Here is a 20,317-nt window from a genome sequence, read left to right as displayed (position 1 = left end):
TGAATGGAGCTTTCCGATTGGTGAACCATGTTACCTCTGCATTCCTCAATGGCATATCCTGAAAATCTTGTCTGGTCCCGTGGATGTTCGCCAAAATGTCTGAGCAGTCCTGCAGAGTCCCATTGAGGTTTAGTTCAGACAACAGAGTAGCTGGTCTTAGGGCTGCTGAGATGTGAAAAGTTGTCCCAGGGTATTTTAGAGGAGAGACTGGTAATGATTCATTCTGGCATTGGTGATGACCAGGCTTTGGCCCAGTGACAGGTTGTCAGCATCTGTGATGATGCAAAAATGGGAGGGCCATCTTCTGACACCTCTAATTTCTTTGGCAGGTAGGCCACTGGCTAGCATCAGGGCCTGAGTCTAAGTCAATACTCTTCCTGCTATCTCAGATCTCTTGTCCATGAAGAGATGGAAGGGCTTAGTCACTTCTGACAACCCTAAAGGTGGTATAGAAATTTCTTTTTGGCCTCGGAGAGTCACCTGTGACTTTCTCTTGATATGTATCTCCTAAATCTAGTGACATCACCTGTGATTGGCAGCATAGGGCCTTCTTAGCAGAGGCTCAATAGTCTAACTTTCTCAGGGCCTCCAAAAGGTCCCAGGTCTTTACTAGTTATTTTTGTTTGGTTTCTGCTGCCACCAGGGGGGGGCATTTATTAACTGTTGAAGAGACCTTATCTTTAGGTTTTAGCAAGACAGAATGCTAAACTCTATTATCTCTCAACAAGGAAGCTGGTGGGTTTTTCTTTTATTTTTAGGGTTACCTTAGTCATCTTTTAAGGTAATAGTTTAAATAGGCCTTTTCCCCCGTTTGGGGCATTTTCTGATCCAGTGTACCTTTTTCTTATAATAAGTATATTTGTTGTTTCCCAAGTGGGGCATTTTTTTTATCTCTAGGGTGCCCCCCCCTTACCTTTTTTTTCTAGAAGCCATTTCTTTCAGATGTCTCCTGCCATCCTCTGGTTTGGCTATGGCTGCCAATAGAATCTTGACAGATTGAGAATCTGGTTCGTCAGTTCTTTCACTTTTTTTTTCATTATTTTTTAGATTCTTTTCTCCTTGTCTGTAGCTGAACAGAGGTCTCAGAATGTGCTCTGGATCTCCCTCACCTGCAGGTGGCCAGTGGTTGACACACACACCCCATTGTCTGAGGAAGGTTAATTAGCCTCTCCCTTCTGGAGGGGTTCTCATCCAGGAGGGGAGGGTTCAGGTAGAATTTTCCAAAGGTCCTGAGTTGACCTCTTCAATATCAGTCTATGGGATTTGTTTGAAGAGGAACATGCCATAGGTTCATGATAATATGTTTCATCATGAATGTTTATCTTTTATCCTTGTTCCTTACAAGGGTTTCTCCCAGTAGTATAGCTTTCTTTTTTTCCTTCTGGGCCTACTACCTTTCTTTGCAGAATTATTTCTACTTTGTTGACTTTGGTCTTGGGTCTCTTGATTTTGTTCTGATTATTCAATGGAAAACAAAAACCAGAGAACACTAAAATGGGAATCATTTCCTCAATCTAGTTAGTTAAACATGTTTTCATTTATTTCTCTAAAGTTGTAACATTTATACGCAGAAAACTCTGAATATGTTTCTCGGTAATTGATTTCTCCTTTCCACTCATCTACAAAAGTTCTTTGCTATCTTTAGTGTAAAAACCTGACTGGGATCATGAGATATAATGTGAATGGTAGTGAACATCTAAACATGCCTAATTTTTTCATTAATTCTACTGATTGTGGCAATTATTATGGGAAAATCTGATCAATTTTTTTAAAAATTTGAATATAAATGAAAATAATGCTTATGTTTATTTTATATAGAATTTTAAGTAAAACATTAAAGTTCCAATTTGTTCCATAATAAATATTTTAAAAGAATACCTCCAATGCTATTACATTGTAACTAAGTAAATTTGTAATTCTATAATGCTGCTGCTGTTTAATATCTTGAATATTATTAGTAAAATACAACTTTAAATTCTGATATCAAAAATAAAATATCATCACAGTCTAATCTTTTTATAAACTCCATCAAAGTGATTCTTCCTTTTAAGTTTCAAATATCAATTTTGAAAATTAATAAAAATCTACTCAACTATTAAAAACAATGGATTTATGAAATTCTTGGACAAATGGATGTACCTGGAGGATATCATCCTTAGTGAGGTAAACCCAATCACAAAAGAAGTCATTCGATATGCACTCACTAATAAGTGGATATTAGCCCAGAAACATAGAATACCCAAGATACAATTTGCAAAACACAAGAAAATCAAGAAGAGGGAAGACCAATGGGTGGATACTTCATTCCTCCTTAGAAAAGGAAACAAAATACCCATGAAAGGAGTTACATAGACAAAGTTTGGAGCTAAAACTAAAGAATGGACTATACAGAGACTACCCCATCTGGGGATCCATCCCATAATCAGCCACCAAACCCAGACACTATTGCATATGCCAGCAAGATTTTGCTGAAGGGACCCTGTTCTAGTTGTCTCATATGAGGCTATGCCAGTGCTTGGCAAATACAGAAGTGGATGCTCACAGTCATCTATAAGATGGAACACAGGGCCCCCAATGGAGAAACTAGAGAAAGCACCCAAGAAGCTGAAGGGGTCTACAACCCTCTATGTGGAACAATAATATGAACTAACCAGTACCCCCAGAGCTCATAGTTCTAGCTACATATGTAACAGAAGATGGCCTAGTCGGCCATCACTGGGAAGAGAGGCCCCTTGGTATTGCAAACTTTACATGTCCCACTAGAGGGGAATGCCAGGGCCAAGAAGCGGGAGTGGGTGGGTAGGGGAGCAGGATGCGGGGAGGGTATAGCGAACTTTCGGCCTAACATTTGAAATGTATATAAAGAAAATATCTAATAAAAAATAAATTTAAAAAATGTATCCAATTAAAAAAAATCCAGTATTCAACCACTTTTAAATTTTTCATGAGTCTTACATCTTTTCATGGAGGACTATGGAACAAGAATGGGATCATTGTCATAAATTAGCATGCACCATTCAATAAATCAGTATTTTTGCCTCCAAACAAAACAAAAAAGAAAACAAAAGGAAAACAAACACGGAAACAAACAAAGAAAATTGATCTGGGATTTATTCAAAAATTTTCCCTCTTGTTTCTATTTTGGAAAACATCATTATTAGTTTGTTCAACTTCATTTGCATCATTTAAATAATATTCTTCAAAAATAACCAATGTCCAGTTATGAAATGTAAATCATAATATGGTATTCCTCTTGAATTCCATCAATTGCATAGTTCATTATTGTCTTGGAGGTATAAATTAGTGAGATAATCAATATGTAAAAAATTTAATGTAGATTATATGTGACATTCTTAATGGTTTTACGAATAACAGTCTGAAAAAAAAAGTCTTTTAAATCGTCGTGTGACTCCATAGCACTGTAGCAAGGATGCACAAATATTTCTCCTTTGTAGGCTTTGTTTATCTGATGGATGAGAGTCTACCAGAGTGATCACAATTAACTCTCCTGTGGACCGATTGCTCGGCCAGAGGCGAGTATGCTGGCAGTGCATTAATAAGAGCCTATGTGTATTGGTGTTTGAGAAGTCTCTCACAAAGGCAATGTTTTACTAAACATTGATGAGGGAATCTTATCAAGTGTTTCTTGTGAAATATTGTATTGATGTAAGGCCTCTGGATATACAAAAAGTTAATTCCTATCACTTTTTTTTCACATGGTTTGTTATGGGACATTGATATAGTTATTTCCTAGTACTGTTCAAAAATTCAGCATTAGAAAAATATCTTGGTGGCATTTTCACTTTTGTTTTCAAAATCTTTCCCCTACAATTTACTTTGTATTTTTAACATTAAATCTTTTGTTATCTAACATCATTATGAGTAGTTGATAATTTCGACAATGTAATTATTTGCTTTTTATGATACATCTAAGTAACTTACTTGCATTTTAGTCAGACGTTGTCAGGAATTCTAAATTAATAAGATATAAGTCTTATTTGATGTCATATCAGAATGCCTTTCTTGTTTCAAGTATAAGAAGAATGGGAAAATAAATTACATTAAATTTATTTCAGAAATTGTCCAAATAGTAATAGATCTCTCTCTCTCTCTAGTCATATCCTTCCAAATAAGCTGATTTTGTCAAAATATTTTATATAACATGTTAATAACCACTGATTTTTCTTATTAAATAGGATAAACTGCCAGGTTTTGACTACTGTGTGATTATACATGTAATTAATACGGAATCCACTTACAAAAGTGACATATTGGATTGAGTATACAGTATTTCCTCAATCGGTACATGCTAGCACACCAATTGAATGATTTCTTTCCAATTTCATTGTTTTTAAGTTCACAATTTAATTACTCTGATCAAATATTTAACATGGTACCAAAATTGTTCATTTACATAGTATTTTGAAAATCTCCCGTAAGGCAGTGTAGAAGGTATGCAAATCTAAAGTCAAAGGTCTAAGAGCTTGCCTGAGTGTGAGAGGAGATGTAAGTACCCTGGTCACTCATATCTGGTACTATAATCCACATGCCTCTAATTATCTCATGAATGATGAAAGTGTATTTCCATAATTGCCTTCTTCCCAAGTGAGCTTGCCGATTCACTGGCTCATTAAATATGACCATTTGTTGCATCGTTCAGAGAGCTAGTCTGGAAACAGGCTGCTGACACAAAGGGCTAAGAAGTCAGTCCTAACTACAGTCTAAGAAAGACAGAGAAGATGCTAATACCAATAGTGTTTAAACAATGAGAACTTAAGATAATTGATTGAGATCATTTTGAAATGAAGCATATTGTATAAAAATGTGAGAGTCTTAATGTTTTATTATTTGTAAATTATAATTGTATTATTACTCAGAATATTGAGGTTACTATCTAATAATAATAAGGATAAATCAAGCAGTTGATTGTTTCTATATGTGAAGTAGGCAATTGTTTTTATTGTTATGGAAATATCAATATAAATGTTAGAATAATAGCTAACATTGATTCTATATTTATTTTTTCTGCAACTAACATAAACTCTTTTATATATTACTATACAAGTCATAATAGCAAAGATAATGAAAGACCCACAACATGAGGAATCCCCCACATTCTGACTCAGGAGAGACAACACCCCAAATCACTCACGAGAAACAACACCTCAAATCACTCACGAGAAACGGTCTTGATGCAAACTGCAAGAGGACTTTTATTTCAAGAGCACTTTCAGGCCCACAGTCATATACCACACAGGGGTAGAGGACCTAGGAGCCCCAAGTAGCTGTGTAAGGGGGTATTTAAAGGAAGAAAAGACAACTCAAGGGGATGGGTGTCGCATCCACCCGGACCAGCAGGAAAGATGCAACACCACTTTGTCCTTCTTCAAGCAGGTTTATTCAGGAACACTTAGCATTGCAATGCAGGAACAGGAATCCTCCGAACAACCCTGGGGGGCGCCTTAAATACCCTACTGACTCCCCCCAATCACCCCAGTTACATAACGGCAGTCCATAGGTTCACAGCAAGTGACGACACCTCAGGCGAGCTGACAAGGTATGGCATCTGTGCACTGCAGGCGGTTGGGATGTGGCTAAGTCTGAGATAATGAGGAAGTCAGGTGAAGGTTATAAGACCTGACAGCCATCCCAGGCGCCATCTTGGGGCGGCAGTCACACCCACTCTTCACATCTCTGCCTTATTTATTATTATGGCAGAGAGAATGCCTGTCCCAGGCTGCCCCCTGCAACAATGCCCCCCACCCACCATCGAGAGGACAAACAGCAGTGATCCAGTCTCTGTCCTAGGTTGGCAACACCTTCAGGGAGTCCCACCCCTCATCAACCACCCCTCCAGCATGCCAAGCCACACCTGAGGAGCTGCTTGTCCCAGCTGTAGGGCTGCAAAAGCCCGAATCAACAGTGCCCGCGCATTGGCATGTCCCCTCTGCGCATGGCAAATGCACCACAGGGCCACCACTCCCTTGGCAATGCAGATGATTGCCAGCCCTCCCATGCCAGTCCATTCCTTGAGGTGCGACATTGTTGTGACTATGGCAGCGGTGATCCCAAAATCTCTTTTATGTCTAAACAGTGTCATCACAGATGGAGCTTGCACTGGCCAGGGTACAACTCTAGGCATATGGGTTACCACAGCCAAGGGAAATACAGATGTATTCCAACACATACTATAAAAGCAATTATCACTACTATGATTAATAAACTCCTTATCATAACTACCATTATATAATAAAAACACAAAAGGGGGCCAAAAACACACAGGTGTAGGCACAAAAGACATATTTTTTCTCGAAGCCAAAACACTCACAGAATTTCCAAACAAATCAGACCCGTTCCAATAAAAACTAGCATTTCCCCAGGCCCCTCCCATCAGTATACTCAGAGGTGACAAATCAGTACAGCTTCCATTTACCCCACATAACAACCATACATTAAAAGGATCATTAGCCACTCGCTGTGCTGGGCTTTGATATGTCCAATTATTACCTGCAAACGCTTGACTATGCATGGTACTGATGTATGGAGAAAAGGTAAAATACTTTTTGACCACCCAAGCGACCTTCCAGGGTTGACATCCATTCCACGGAGGCAAAGAGTCTCATACGCCTCTGCAAAATGAGGCCCAGCATGGTTGGGGTAGTTAGTTAGCATTGCCCTTGGGTATGCTAGCAGGCTAAGTTCCTCTGATCCAAGTAGCATTAGCTCGGGTTAAACTATTAAAAAGGTCTATCAAACCACGCAGCAATCTGATTATACAATTGCACACACATACTATCTTGAGAAATATTTACAATAAGCTGAAAGCATAATACCCCTCTCAGGGCAAGCTGGAGAGGTTCAGTCACTGGTGCTACTCCTTCATCATCAGGTAAAAAGGGTAGCTGTAAAGATGTATTGGAGGTAAAGAAACGAGGAAACACTTGAGCGGAATGGGTGAAGGGTAGGAGCTTCGGAAACACCGACATGATGCCCCATTTTAGCTCCCCACTCCTGCACCCTGTCACCATCATCAGTATTCCCAGGAATATCAGCATCACATCTCTGGTCACCCATCAGCACTCGAGTCAGTCGTTCAGGTACCCACAACGGCTGGTGGCAGTCCTGGGGAAACACGCAAACAGACCTTCTTGCTGACACCAACACTGGATCTGGTCCATGCCATTGGCCATCCAACACATCCTTCGACTTAATAGTTCCCTTCTGAGATGCATCAGGATTACTGAATCTCTCTGCAACAGTACAATCAAATGTATCTTTATTTTAAAAATTAAGAGTAAATACGGACTATAGAAAGGTGCTTCCAGGGAGTCGCCCCTAGGGCAACTCCCCCCCTTCATTCCATCAAGCATTGTTTTAAGGTACGATGAGCATGTCCAACCATTCCCTGCCACTGAGGGCCACAGGGAACACTATGTACAAGATGAACTCCCATCATCCCACAAAAGCCAACAAAAGCACTGGAAGTATAAGCAGGTCCATTATCAGTTTTTAATTCTTTGGGTTGACCCCAAGCTCCCCATGCTTCAAAGCAATGAGCTATGACAGGACGGGCCTTTTCTCCAGCATGCAAAGAAGAAAAAATGACTCCAGAGGCAATATCAATTGAAACATGAACAAACTGTAATTTTCTAAATTCAGCAAAATGAGTTATACCCATCTGCCAAATGTGTAGTGGGTGTAACCCTCGTGGGTTAACTCCAAAGGAGGGTTGAGGCAATAAAGGAACACAGACCTGACAGGCCTTGAACAATCTCCCTGGACTCTGCTCGGGTGATCCCAAAGCGAGAGGCTAATGTGTTAGAATTTACATGAAATTTAGAATGAAAATCATGAGCAAGGTCAAGGGCAGGACATGCCTGAAATACAGCAGCTTGTGCTTTCTTATCCACTATGTCATTACCCTCAGCCAATGGACATGGTAACACAGTGTGACCTCAGATATGCTGAACAAAGAAGGGGGAGGATCTATGCAATAGCAAATTTTGTAATTTACTTAATAAGTCCCCAATGCTGGACCTAAGATTCACCCTACCAACCACCTCCAAGATAGCAAGAGCATTAATCACATATTGACTATCTGATATTAAATTAAAGGATTCAGAATACAATTCAAAAACTTTAATCACAATCTGTAATTCTATAACTTGCGGTGAGGCAGGGGTGAATTGTAAAACTATAGGTGCAGAGCCTTGAACTAAATAGGCTCTGCATCCTGACTTTGATCCATCTGGAAAAATTAGAGGAGCCCCTTTCAATGGTAATCGAGAGGTAATCACAGGGAAAATTACAGGGTAAGCTACAAAATAGGATTTTTGGGAAAATGATTATCTATCTTGCCTACAAAACTGCAACTTAAAACTGCCCAGTCATCTACAGTGGCAGACAACATTTCAACTTGTCTACTATCATATGGTACAATAATTTCATCATGAGGGGTGCTAAAATGCTGCACGCATTGCTATAAACCCAGCAAAGCCAATTGGGCAACCGAGGCAGGATACTAGGATAACACTTTGGTGAGGGAAATTTTAGGATGGATCCATAATAAAGGAGCCCCTTGCAAAAGGGCTCCAGTAGGTTGATTTTCCGATGGCAAAATACATAATGATATATGAAGATCAACCTCTCTCCTCTTTAAAGCAGCAATTTGAATAGCCTTCTCGACTAACTTTAAGGCTTCCCTTCCATCTTTTGTAAGATCTCTCTTTGAATCCAGGGCTGTTGCTCCTGGCAAGATGTCATAAAAAGGTTGAAATTGCTTATTTGTTAGACCCAGATAAGGCCTAACCCATTGAATATCTCCTAGCAACTTTTGAAAAATAATTTAAAGTCCTTAGATGATCAGTGCTAAGTTGAATCTTCTGTGGAGTTATATATCTTTGTGTTATTTTGCTTCCCAAATAATGGATGACCTTGCCCTTCTGCACCTTCTCAGGGGCTACAACCAATTGCTTTTCTTTTAATTTTTGGATAAATTTAATTTTCTCACACGGAGAACCTCAATAGTCCCTAATCCGGGAACCTAAAAATCTCTAACCAAGAACTTGAATCATCCCACTTACCTGGGAGCTTTCCAGCCGGCTACCCTGACCTCTTGAATTTCTAGACACACAGCGCTCTCGTGAAGCAGAAGTCCCCTTATGGGCCACCACTTGTTGCATCCACCCGGACCAGCAGGAAAGATGCAACACCATGTTGTCCTTCTTCAAGCAGGTTTATTCAGGAACACTTAGCATTGCAATGCAGGAACAGGAATCCTCTGAACAACCCCGGGGCGCGCCTTAAATACCTTACTGACTCCTCCCAATCACCCCAGTCACATAAAGGCAGTCTGTAGGTGATGACACCTCATGCGAGCTGAGGAGGCATGGCATCTGTGCAGTGCAGTCAGCTGAGATGTGGCTAAGTCTGAGATAATGAGGAAGTCAGGTGCTGGTCATAAAACCTGGCACTGTCCTGGGTGTCATCTTGGGGTGGCGGCCTCACCCGATCCTCACAGATGGGGAGGGTGTTGTTGGAAAATACCAAAAATACAAGTTAAGAGTCATGAGGAAGTGACGAGTCATAAGGAAAACTACTTGATAATTGTGAGGTTATTTCTCAAAACATTTTCTTTGAGCCCCTAACAATAGCACATTTACATAGAAGATTCCAGGAGCAGTCAAGGTGACTTTCTTTGAAGGAACACTCCCTAAACCCAGGAAGCAGGTGGGTGGAGGAATGTCTGCTATCTGTTTTATGGTTAGCATGCCTTGGAGCATTGAGTCACAAAGGTCACATTCTCAAGCCTGGGCCTAAAGGCCTAGATTTTGATTTTATATTACACTTTTTCAATAAAGCTTAATAATGCTATCAGTTTTACTCATAAGTGAGCTAACTCTGGAGTGGTTAAGTAGCATCCAATGTATAATAGAGTTGGCAATCAACGTAAGTCATTTGGCTACATAGTCAATCAAATTGTTCTAAATCCTTCTCTATATATTATTCTAATAATACTATAGTTTCACTTACAATATTTTATACCTATTTTTAAAACCTACAGTATTAAAATTTGAAAGCAAATTATTGAAATAATTTAAGATATATATATATATATATATATATACATGCTCATGTTTGTGTTTAATATTTTTAAAAAAGATTTATACCAACTGTAACTTTTGATATAGGAGATGACCTTTTCAGCTCAAGGCGAAGTCCCAAGGCCTTACACTATTACTGATGCTATGGTGTGCTTACAGAAAGAATCGTAGCATGACGGCCCTCCAAAAGGCCCAACAGGCAGCTGGAAGAGTCAGATGCAGCTGTTTACACCCAACCAATGGTCAGAAGCTGCTGACTCCTGTTGTTGAATTAGGGAATAGCTGGAAGAAGCTGAGGAAGAGGGCAACCCTATCAGAAGACCTCATCTAACCTGTATCCCAAGATTGCTCAGACACTGTCCGGCCAACCAGGCAGCATATACCAGCTTATATGATGCCCCCAACATTTATACTGTGTATAGCACAGGACTGCATGTTCTTCACTTAGTGAAGGAAGATGCACCTTACCCTCAAGAGACTCCAGGGAGTAGGAGGTCTGGGGTGGGTGTGGGGGTGAGGGACATCCTCTTGGAGACTGGGGGTGTGGGGAAGGAGCTATGTGATGTGGAGCAGTCAGAGGGAGGGCGGACCTGCAAGGCGATAAAGGCTGGACTGTAAAAACACGACTAAAGAATAAAAAAATAAAGTAAAAAAAGAAACTGTTCAATCCCTTTTTACCTAAACTACAGCCATCTTTTTTTATATCAGTTAAGAAACTCTGTATAGAGTATTATATTTTATTCATGTATATTAGATATAAATACCACATCACACTCAGTCCATATGCTCCTTGTATGTAAGTGATCTCAGGGCTGATCACTTGGTATTAGGTAATCAAATGAGAACTTTTCTCTAGGAAAGGACATTTTACACATTGTTGGCACTTTTTTTTGGACACTTATTCCTCTGACAGTGTAAGTTCAAATAACTACATTCTTTTATTATTATTATTAATTATTAATTATTATTATTATTAGGTATTAGCTTCATTTACATTTCCAATGCTATCCCAAAAGTCCCCCATAACTTCCCCCACCCATTCTCCTACCCACCCACTCAAACATCTTGGCCCTGGCATTCCCCTACCTGCCTTCCTTAGAGAAGGAATGAATCTCCCAGAATTTGTCCATATTAGCGTATGTATTGGAGGTGGTGTCATTCAGGTATTGTTTAGTCAGGCACACTTCAAGTGTATAGCCTCTCATTTCTAGGACGCACTATCTCAAGGAAACTTACTATTCCTCTCGTACTTACCATCTCTCTACCTTACTGAGCCTTAGATGCAGATGTACCAGTTGGGAGTGGACAAAACATGATCTCTTCTTCTTGTTTGTTGTTTTTCTATAATGTTCTCTATATGTTTTAAAAAGAAATTTCAAATGTTTTGAGAAGTATATAGAAGGGAGAATGGAGTAAGCATATGTGGCTGGACTGTGATGAAAGACCAATATAAACATTAGAAATATATCTGTGAACATTAAGCCTTAACTAAAATTAGATAACTAACATTGTTTTACCCAGTGTCTACACAAAATATTTGTCATTTTATACTTATTACATCAATAATAAAAATCAAATTAATTTACTAGTTACAGAAGTAGAATCAAAATATCTGTTTATTGATGAAGTAAATATATAAACTAATTTCTTTGAGATTATTATATGGCTTTCAATTACCTTGAGAAAATTTCATAAGGGAAGCATAATAAATCTTTGAATACTGTGTTATCTTTATCTCCTTGAGTATTTCAAAATGTCAAAAGGCTTGAATGGGCACCAAGGTATTACTGTGTAATATATGTTAACAAGTAGAGGTGTTATTCTAAATCATTTACATTATCCTCTGACAAATTTAAGAACATTTCATTGAAGATCTATCTGAAGGAATTCCGGCAATTATGTTTACACTTAACTCTGCAGCTTTGACCCTTCTTGCAGCCAAAGGAAATAAAGGTCATGGATTTTTAATCTATGAAATTAAGCAACAGCTTCGTAATGTGAAATATTTAACTATCTGTGTTAAAAATGCATTACTTTGTAGACTTGTTTCAAAAACTGAATACTTAGAATTACCTTGTGTTGATGACTATGAATGAAATGTAAGTGATTTTTTTCCTCCTTAGCTGATACTGAAAGTTGAACAAATTAGACTTAGTGAGCAGCAGTCATATGATGGCTACATACCATGTCCTGTTGATAGTTGTAAGGGTTGTCTTGGTTCCCTTGGGAGTTAAACTCCCACATTCCTAGAACGTTCTACATGTGCCCAAATGTTTTTGGATTTTAAATATATGTCTAGGCTTCTATCTTAGAAAAATTCAGAAACATTTAATATGAAAAACTACTTTCCTCTTTGGAATAGACTTCATAAGCTCATTCACCATGTGCTATTAGTTTTTCTAAGTAGCTGAGTCATTTTTGAAGTGTAATTAAGGTTACAGTTCTAATAGAAAATGTTCAGTTTTATGTGATGGTTTTAGTTCACATGGATGAGTTATAGTTTGTGCAATCCAATTAAATAGTATGGAGAAATTATAGATATGACGAAAATAATGAAGAATGATATAAAAAACTAATCAGTAAGAGAAGATGAAGGCTTAAATGGAAGAAGATAATTGAGTTTCAGCAATGCGTATTTATGCAAGATGATCTGAGTTTTTATCAAATATGGAGACATATCAAAATATATATAAGGTTTAAACCTCACTCAAAGTATATTGGAGAATATATTCTTTTAATAGGGTATATTCAATTATGTACACCCATGCTCCTCAAATTTGAAACTTTGGCTTACTTACAAAAATGAGGAAAAGTTTTCATGCTTAGCAGTGACCTTTTTATTCAGAATTTGTTAGAGCATTTACAAAGAAGCTTTGACAAATCATGTTTTACTAATAAAATTCCCAGATGTTTCAAGCTACTATCTGCAGAATTACCACTTTTTTTTTTAAAGCTGACATCTTTTCATCTAGTTTTTCTTTTAATTTTTGTTAGTGCATATTAATTATACATTCTAATAGGTCTCATATGGTATTTTCTTACATGTATAGGTTTTGATCATGTCACCTCTTGTCTTCCTCTCACCCCTGCAGATCACCCTTCTTTTTTTTTTTTTTTTTTTTTTTTTTTTTTTTTAGGGAGACATAACAACAGATCCTGAGGAAATCCAAAACACCATCAGATCCTTCTACAAAAGGCTATACTCAACAAAACTGGAAAACCTGGATGAAATGGACAAGTTTCTAGACAGATACCAGGTACCAAAGCTAAATCAAGATCAGGTTAATGATCTAAACAGTCCTATATCCCCTAAAGAAATAGAAGCAGTCATTAATAGTCTCCCAACCAAAAAAAGCCCAGGACCAGATGGGTTTAGTGCAGAGTTCTATCAGACCTTCAAAGAAGACCTAATTCCAGTTCTTCACAAACTATTCCACAAAATAGAAACGGAAGGTACTCTACCCAACTCATTCTATGAAGCCACCACTTTTTATTTTTATTTTTTATTTTTTATGTTAAAAGTATCTCTGCTGGTACTAATGTTAAAACTCTCAATGGTGTAGATTATTTTCTCTGAAAATATTTTTGAAATAATAAATTGAAGACTGAAATAATGCAAATTTTCTATTAGCTAAAGCAAAAGAATGAATTTATGTCATTAAACTAAAATCAGAGACAACAGAGATGAGCTTCAATGGTAGAGAGAGGTATTTGTACCTTAAAATTGAAAAGGCTTTGGCAGCCAAGAAGGCTCAGTGGGTAAAAGCACTTGCTGTTAAGCACAATGACTACAGTTTGATTATGGGACCAACATGGTGGATGTATAGAACTGAATGTTGCAAGTTATTCTTTGGATTCTACACATTTGGTATATACCATGTGTGCAACAACATACATGGACACTGGACAAATAAATAAAACAAAGTAATAAATGAATTAATTAAAAATAACTTGGGAGGACTCTAAACGAGTAATACAAACTGCATAAAAATGTAAAAGTAGAAAGCAAGCGAGATGGCTGAGCAATTGGTGTAGATCTTCCAGAGAGTCTACGTTAAGTTTCTGTCAACCAAACGGCACCTTACTCTTGTCTGCTAAAGTTTTGTGTAACTACAAGCCAAGGACTACAGATATGTTCTCTTGCCTTGAGAGATGATACACACACACATGGTGTACAGATATGCACTCAGGGAAACATCCACACACATGACATAAAGAAAGAAATACAGTAAAAATTAAAATGAATAATGTAGGTTCAGCATGAGTATTTATTGCCTTTTTCATCCTGACCAGGTGTACAATGTGAGCATCTATCTTCTGCTTTTGCCACTGTTGACTATCCAAGAGCCAGTGGCAAAATACAGGGGATAGTGACATAGCTATTTCAACAAGGAGACTTATGACCGCTCAACCTTGATCTCCTTCAGATGTCTTATTATTTTGATAATCCAATTACTCTATATATGTCTAATTTTGATACTTTGGCTCTTTCTCCACCTTTTGGTTATTTTGACTAAGGGTTCATCGATCTTACTGATTTCCTTTAAGAACCATTGAATTTTGTATTGTTTTCTTTTTATGTTTTAAATTCTATTTTATTAATTTCATTTCTGAGGTTATGTCTTCCTGTCATCCTGTTTGATGTATCATTTCTTCTTTTTGCACTAGAGTTTTTAGGCATGTTATAAAGTTACTTATATGAATTTTCTCTCTTTCTCTTTTCTGTAGGCACCTAAGCTATAAACTAACTCTTAGAAGTAATTTCATAGTGTCACATAAGTTACAAATTTGGGTTTGCTGTGTATTCATTTTCATTAAATTGTAGAAACTTCTTAATTCCATTATTAATTTCTGTCTTGGCCCATTTTTCATTAATTAAATTTTCAGTTTCCAGGAGTTTGTAAGCTTTCATTGTTTGTATTGTTGATAACCCACTTTAATACATGTTTGTGAACAGAATGCAGGGTGTTACTTCAATATTGTTGTATGTTTTTATGGTTGCTTCATGTCCATGTATATGGTCAGTTTTGAAGAAAGTTCCATAAGCTGCTTCAAAACACAACAAAACAAAAACTTTTGCATTTAGGTTAACTCTTCTATAAATATATAATAGGTCCATTTGGTTTATGATATCATTTACCTTTGACATTTCTGTTTCCTTTTTATATAGAGAACTTGTTTAAAGGAGAAGATAGGATATTAATCTACTATCCTTGTTTGAGAGTCTATAGATGATTTAAACTGAAGTAGTGTTTCTTTTTTATTTATTTATTTTATTGGGTATTTATTTCATTTACATTTCCAATGCTATCCCAAAAGTCTCCCACTATGAACTTGAGTGTTTTTATGCTTGGTGCCTAGCTGTTTCGAATTGCAATATCAATATCTTCTTGGTGTATTTTTCCTTTAATGAGTGTTTAGTATCCTTCCCAATGACTTCATATTAGATTTGGTTTGAAGTCAGATATTGTCAGATATCAAAAGTCCTACCATGGTTTCTTTCTTGGGTCTATCACTTGGAATATCTTTTTCCATCCTTTTACCCTTACTTGATATCTATCCGAGATGATAAGGTATGTTTCTTGGATGAACCATAAGGAAAGATCCTGTATTTCAATGCAATCTGTTGGTCTGTGTCTTTTAAAATCTGTGTGAAATGTGCAGGCAAGAGGAACAAGCTTTTAACCTAACGAAATAGTATCTTTCTATTCATGAAGAAAAGAACTCTTGGTTTTTTATTGTTAATTTAATGGCTGTCCGTTATTTGTTTTTTCTATCAATTATAAGAACAGAGAAGGACTCTAATTTGTTACAAACCAGGAAAAACTGCCAATTGAGTTGTTTATTTGTTATTTAAAAATCCATCAGTTGATTAATTAGTGTATTCTTAAGTTGGCAAGAAAATATCATGTGATTTTAAGATTTCTACTACAATGATTTTTTTTTTTACAATTATCTACTCCAATGATCTTAGCTTGTTTTTAACTATATGTTCTAGGATTTATTAAAATATATTTCCAATTGATCTATCAACACATTTGCAATAAAATAATTAATTCAACTAATACTAAACTGTTAAAAGTAACTTTTTAATAGTTTATAGAGATTTTTTTTCATGAAATAACTTCAAAATAGTGACATTTCTATTTCCCTGACATATAAAAATCATCTGTTCAGAAGTATTTCCTTACCTGTGGCAAAATGCTAAATAAACTGTGTTTGATGATGAGAGCCTGAAGCTATGACTTAGCAGCTTATTCGAAAATAATCCTAATAAAAAGGGAGACAGTAAAGGTACTACTGGCAGAAACCTTTGAGAAATTTCAATGCTCTAGGAGGGAAGGAATAATATATTAATGCAAAAAAGGACAAGAGGTCATAGGAGCAACGATGGCAATAATGCTGTGGGTTGATAGTAAAATATACTCTAACATTGGCATGAGTTTTTAGTATTAAGACTAATTTCATTTTTTCTTTCTCATATCCTAACTGAAGGCCCTTCTTTAAGCTAGGACTACTTCATTAAAGATAAGCAAACTTGCTTGAGCAGTCTATTATATCACCTAAATTTTTAATGATTTGTTAATCTTCATGTGTTGACTGATACTTGGCCTCTTTCAGGTGATTGAGTTCTGTCATTATGGCATCACATAGCATAATGTGAACACGGTCTTATTTACATTGCAGTATTATGAGAAAATTAATGAAGAGAAGTGGTTCATGTCTTATCTTTTTTGGCTATTTTGAAAGGAAAATAAATATAAGATTAAAGCCTGGTTTATAGAGCAAAAAGTAGTTTCAAAAAAGTACAAATATATTAATTATTGACTAGGTGCAGTGGCATATAACATTATACCCGTGTATATTGCTATGTGGTGGAAACAAGTATGGTCTACAGAGCATGTTCCAGATCATCCAAGGCTATAGAGAAACTCTGCCTCAAAAAACAAAAAATAACAACAGAAATATAAAGTTACTCTTTGTTGACAAATGATTTATACAAGAAGAAATCTAGAGATGAAAAAGTAAAGACAAACATTATGAGAGAATTCTAAGCAAACAGGTAGGTTGCTTGTGAACATCACACTGAAATGGATCTTTTGCTTTGATTATTCTTACTGCAGCACAAATGAAAATGAAGCCATCAGCTGATTATTGGCCATCAACACTTTGAATTATACAGCAACTACTTCCTTATAATAACTGTAGAAAATATAATGATGCTTTATGAGAGAAACCAATGCTCATTTATACTTTCTAATAAAGGATAATATTATAAAACAAAAAGTTTAAGAAATAATTTATATTAGAAATGTTCACTTTCTTTAACAGAAATATTGCCACAACATAATGAATTTAATAGATATGTGCATACATGAAAATGAAAGGCCATCCATAATGCTTATACCTAAAATATCTTGCTTCTATTTACCTATTTATATGAATGTTTTCCCTGACTTTATAGAGTAAGGTAACATGTCAATTTTCCCATACATAAAAAAGATCATTTTAAGCACCCTTCCAACAATTAAAAAAATATTAATTTACTCATTCCCACATTGACTCTTTTTTCTTTCTGTTTTCTTGAGACTTTAATAAGTTCTGTTATTATAACAATCAGATCATATTAACATATGAATTTCAAAGGGGAAGCAAAGACAAGTAGGGTTGTCCTCAAATGTGCTAGTTATTAATTCATGTTATTGTGAAATAGCTCATTAATTCCCCTGACTCTCCTCTCATTTCTTTCCATCTTTCCTTTTTTGGCTAATATTAAGGATCAAACCCTTAAAATGGACACTGTTAATAGCACTTAACCACTGGACTATAATCTGAGATCAAAAGTTTGGCATAGTTGTGTATATAACATGAACTTCTGTCACTTCTATTGTACTAGAAGTTGAAAAAAAAAGTGTCTTTGGATAACATTAGCATTGCTTGGTAAATGAAAAAATATGTCAGATTAAAATTTTAAATACACATTTAAAAGCACAATGTGAACTGTTGTGAAGGCTTTTGTTAATCAATAAAAAATGACACTATATCCATCAAAACAGAAAACTGGGAATATGAGAGAAAAACCACAGAACTTCTTTTTAAGTTTTTAATTCCTCAATGTATAAGACTGAAATAAAATCCATATTATGAATCAATGTGTAGGAGAAAAGCATTGCTATTGTCTTAATTTTTAACTTTGCTATTGTACAGTAGAACAAAAAGCAACTGAAAAAACAAAACATCTAAGGTAAGGATGAGCCTTGAAGTAGACATTAAATGAAACAATATTTCAGGTGTATATTTTAAAACACATTAACTTTATGATATTTGTTTACCAAATTTTCCTAAATTATTTGCTGACCCATGCTTGAGGCTTTGTTGTGTTGAGTCATACTTAAGCTTTGGGTCTTTCTGAAACTTCCTTAAAATTTTCAGATCATAATTCACCCTGTTATTGTATTGAGAAGTTAAGATCTTTAAAGAGAAGTCTTAGCAATATTTAGTTAAATTATAAAATTCCTAGAAGAAAATTCTATTTAATGAAACTTTTAATATGTAAATAATTGGTTATTAAACATCAAACTATGTTAACATACATGTTTTTATGCATTTCTTTAGTGTCCCCTAGGTTCTAAGCTAAATACTATATCCTTGAAAGACAAGCTACACAATAGTTACTTGTAGTGCATCACAAAATTGGCTAACAAGTGGTTTGACAATGAGATTTCAAGGAAATTCTTTCATTTTAGACTGCCTTGACAAGGTTAAATTATCTAACAACAGATTAATCTGAATAAACCTATACCCAGTAAGAAATTGAGCCAGCAATAAAAAAAAAAATAAACCTCTCAAAACAAAAGAAAAATAAACCCAGAATATTTTGTCTTTATTAATGGTCTCTAAATATTTTTTTAAAAGCAATAAATGGTTTTCCTTCCCAAATCCTGACAAAAATTTAAAGAGTAGAAACATTTTCCATTTATTTCATAAGAAAAGCATTTCGTTTTTAATTTATTTTTCCTTCTTATGAGTAATCATCCCATTTGTTTACATATCAAATGATATCCACTTTCTGGTTACCTCTCTCCTATCCCCCACCCATTCCTCATCTGTTTTCCCCCTCCTCCCTATTGCCTGTATGAGAGTGCTCCCCACCCACCCACACTTTCCTGTCCCACTGGTCCAGCATCCTCCTATTCTGAGGCATCAAACCTCCCAGGGTACAAGGCCCTACCCTCCTGTTGCTGCCAGGCAAGGCCATCTTCTGCTACATATGTGTAAAGTGCCATGGATCCCTCTAAGTACACTCCTTGGTCAGTGGTCTAGTTTCTGGGAGAACTGGGTGGCCAGACCAGCCTATGTTGCCCTTCCAATGGGGTTGCTATCTCCCGACACTCCCAAGTCCTAAAGTCTTTTGCCAGCTCACCCACCAGGTTCCCCGAGTTCAGTCTGATGGATTGGCTCCAAGCATCCACATCTGCATTGGTCAGTTGCTGGCTGGACCTCCCCAGAACTGCTACCCTTGATTCCTGTCGGCAAGTGCCTCTTGACTATGGAGACAGTGTTGGGTTGGGTGTCTGCAGACATGATGTATTCCTAGGTGCAGCCGTTCCCCAGCTGGCCCTTCCTTCAGTCTCTGTTTCATTTTTTTTTTTTTTTTTTTTTTTTGTCCCTGATCTTCCTTTGGACAGGAACATTTCGAGGATAAAAAACTTTGAGATGGGTATGTGGCCCCCATCCCATGACCGGGGGCCCTGCCTATCTTCTGGAGGTGGTCTCCACAGGTTCTGTTTCCCCATTCTCTGGGCTTTAATGCTAAAGTTCCGTTGGGTCCTGGAAGCCTCATGTTTCTCTGGTATCTGGGACCCTGCGTGGCTATTCCCAGTTACTTATCCCCCCTGCTACCTATTTTTATTTGGTACCCGATCCTCTGTACCTCTCTCTTGTCTCCTCCAGATTCTGATACTACCACCCTTATTTCTTCCACCTCCTTTCTCTCTCCCTTGTCTCAATCTCCTTCCATTTCCCCAAGCATTCCTTAACACTGAAACAGACAAGGATATTGTAGAAACCATTGACCAGTAATCTTGGGAATCACAGATTCAATAGTCCTCAAGAAAATAATAGTAAATTACATTCAACATCCTAATAAGAGTATGATAGCCTGTGAAAGGATGTTATCCCTGAGAAGCAGAGATAATTCAACACACAAAAAT

General features: G+C 36.7%; 1 long non-coding RNA gene across 1 annotated transcript in view; it reads right to left on the bottom strand.

The window, feature by feature from the left end:
* The window catches only part of 1190028D05Rik (RIKEN cDNA 1190028D05 gene), a 46,729-nt gene extending 37,450 nt beyond the window's left edge, over window positions 1–9,279 (bottom strand). Inside the window, exons 1-2 of the long non-coding RNA NR_151738.1 lie at window positions 9,084–9,279; window positions 7,145–7,250 (exon numbers count right to left, since the gene is read on the bottom strand). This is a non-coding gene — a long non-coding RNA (RIKEN cDNA 1190028D05 gene). The remainder of the gene's footprint in view (window positions 1–7,144; window positions 7,251–9,083) is intronic.
* Between the last annotated feature and the right edge of the window lie 11,038 nt (window positions 9,280–20,317).

Source organism: Mus musculus, chromosome 8, assembly GCF_000001635.26.
Source record: "Mus musculus strain C57BL/6J chromosome 8, GRCm38.p6 C57BL/6J".
Classification (NCBI taxonomy): Eukaryota; Metazoa; Chordata; class Mammalia; order Rodentia; family Muridae; genus Mus; species Mus musculus.
The sequence above is the reverse complement of the archived record's forward strand: the minus strand, read 5'-3'. Positions and strand labels throughout refer to the sequence as shown.